The sequence below is a fragment of the Gavia stellata genome, chromosome 36 (assembly GCF_030936135.1).
Source record: "Gavia stellata isolate bGavSte3 chromosome 36, bGavSte3.hap2, whole genome shotgun sequence".
Classification (NCBI taxonomy): Eukaryota; Metazoa; Chordata; class Aves; order Gaviiformes; family Gaviidae; genus Gavia; species Gavia stellata.
The window spans coordinates 1,031,183-1,034,145 of NC_082629.1; positions in this window are offsets into that span (position 1 = coordinate 1,031,183).

Sequence of the window (2,963 nt, forward strand, 5' to 3'; positions counted from 1 at the left end):
AGGCGGGTCCCGCGCGCACACCTGTCGCTGCTGAGGCGGCGACTGCACCTCGGCGCCGGCAGCGGCGCCGGGCAGCGGCGCCGGCCCCGCCCACGGCCCCGCCCCGCCGCCTCGGGGCACGCCCCCTCGCCGGGGGGTCTTCCCCAGCGCATGCGTACCGCCCTCCCGCCACGCTCCATAGGGTCTTCCCTGTGCGCGTGCGCAGGGGACGCTTCCCGCCTTTCGCCCGGCGGTGCTGAGGGCGGTGGGTGCGGACGGCCGCTCGATGGCCTCCTCTGCTGTGAGGGAACGGGGGCTCTCTGTGCTTCCCGGTCCCCCTTCTGGGCTGCTCTCCATGCAGGTGTGTCCTGGCAGTTGGTACGTACGGCCCCGAGCGCCACAAGGGTGGGTTGAGGCTCTGGGGGCCCACAGGCTCCTCCCGAGTCTGGCGAGGCAAGTGTGGAAGGAAGGGCCTCGGAGCTACAGCTTGTCACCTCTTCCAGAAAGGCCCCCGTGCTCCGTGATTCACTGGTGTCTGAAAGGTGCTAGGTTGTAAGAAAGGGCTGCGTGCCGAGAGGAAGGAGTGCCTGTGCTAGGCGTTGGGGTCCCCTGCAAAGTGGGTTTGTTTGAAAACAAGAAAAGGGATTTTCAGCAGCCAAACTAGATAACCTGCATTCCTGAGATACTGGAAAGTTTGTGTATTAGCATGACATGAGTGCTCGCTCTTCAGCTAGCACAGCGGCTCCTCAAGATGTTTATCTGAACAATGTACTTTCAGGAATAGCTTTAGGTGTTTCTTTCTTTTTCTTTCCATGTTATTCCTCATAAAGTGTGAAGTACCGAATTCCTGAGTTAAAAAATACAATTGCATGTAAACAGTGCTACAGCTCAGTCTCCTCGCTGCTGCTGTTAATCAGGCTGAGAGTTTAAAACGGCTTTTGTCGTACTCACAGCTTGCACCTACTTTGCGCTGTCCCAAATTCCCAGCCTTCTTGTTCCACGCTTGCGGAGTGGCTCCTGAGCCTCCACCAGATCCCCTGACCATTAAGACAGGAAGCGACTAGTTAAAATTAATATGCTGGTATTACTTTTATGGTAGTCTCAGCATTGACATGTGAAATTTACTCATTCCAGTAAAAAGCCTGAATTATGGCCCGGAAAATACATACGCTTCATAAATTACAGACTTCATAGCTTAAACAAACGGCATAGCGATCTGTGTACTGGAGGGTTGGAGCTATGTCCAGGTGGAGCAGATGTGACAGTGTTATTAGAGCATGTCAGATAAACTTGTATGTGCTGTTATTAAATGTATGACTTGTACAGGAAATTGCATGTTTATCTAGGTTAGGTGAGCAGGACATTTCAGGCTTGATTCAGTTGCCTAAGCGGAGGTATCTGCTGCCATTTCAGACACCCTTGACTGCCTGAGACATCAGCACAGGGCTGTCTGGTACAACACAGGACTACTACAGGCTTACACTCTGCTGGACTGGCTTCCCCCCTTTTTCTGGTGATGGGAACACTGTGGGGCATCTCAAATGACACCAGATGCCAATGTTCAGGCACCTTTAGCAAGTCATTCCTGCTTGCCCAATGTGCAGACTCATCCGTAGAAATGCTGTAGTGATTTGGTTTGACTAAGCCTTATACAGAAAATGTTATTATTTCAATAGACTTAAAGATTTTCAAAGTGAGAAATCATCATCCTTCTCTATGAGATACTTACAAAAGTGATCATTTTGAGAGTTACATACATATGATGGAGTAATTATTTGGAAATGTTGAGAACACAAAATACACTGCAGTAGTGCCTGTAAGTTTAGTTATCCAAGCATCAAGGGTAAAATGATGCATCTCACTACTTACATACATTACAGCAGCTCACAGATTGCAAATCAAAATCAGTAATGAATAATAACATAGAAAAAAAGTCAAACTGTGCATGGAAGATAGTCTAAAGCCTCAGTCTTGGTGCCTCTGCCACATGTGCAGCTTCCTTTCCCCAGCAGTGTCTGGCTGTGCTGGTTTCAGGGGAGCTCCATGTGGCAAAGGGATCTGTCTGTAGGATTAGTGTCTAAACGAGGCCATGCTGTAATGTGAGGCACTGCACACAACAGCAAGGACGGGCTGAGGGGCAGATGAGAGTAGCAGCTAGAAGATACCACGTTGCCTTAATTAGTTGTGTCTAAGGTTTTCAGGATTTACTTGAGAATGTTAAAAACGTCCTCCTGGGTCAGACCAGTGACACCTCTAGCCCAGTAGCCTGTCTCCAGTGGTGGCAAATGGGGAATGCTGCTTGGGCAAGTTTATGGACCTGTTGCTTGTGAATTTATGTAATCCCTTTTAAACTTGTTGATAGTCTCCACAGTCTTCTGTGACACCGGGTTCCAGACTTGTGTCAAAAAATACTTTTTTCTGTCTGTTTTAAACTATCTTGTAGTTTCAAAGTGTGCCTCCTTGTTCTTCTGTAGCAGGATTCGGTGAATAGCAAGTCTACATTCACTTCTGCAGCCTTCATGACTTTGTAAACCTCAGTAAGATCCTTCTCAGCTGTCTTCTCTCTTAATTGAAGAGTCCCAGCCTTTTTAATTGTTCCTTATTAAGGCAGCTCATTCATCCCCTCCTCTGGACCCTCTGCAACTCCATCATGTTCTTCTTGAGCAGTTGAGGCCAGAACTGCGCTCCAGATGCAAGTGCACTGAGGATTTCTATAACAGCAAACGGAGGGCTTTGGCCTCACCTTCGTATCCTTCCTGAAAACAGCCAACGTTCAGCTGGCTAATTTGGCTGCTGTTGCACTGTGAGCCAGCGGCTTCAGAGAACTGTCAATGACAATGCTGCGATCTCTTTCCTCAGTTGCAGCTGACAGCTCTGAGCTCAACATTGATTTAAAATGTGGGTTTTGGTGGTTTGCTAAGAGGTTGTTGTGAATTGCAGGTATAAAGGGTGACAAGTCAATAAGATATGAGCAACCTGTTCTG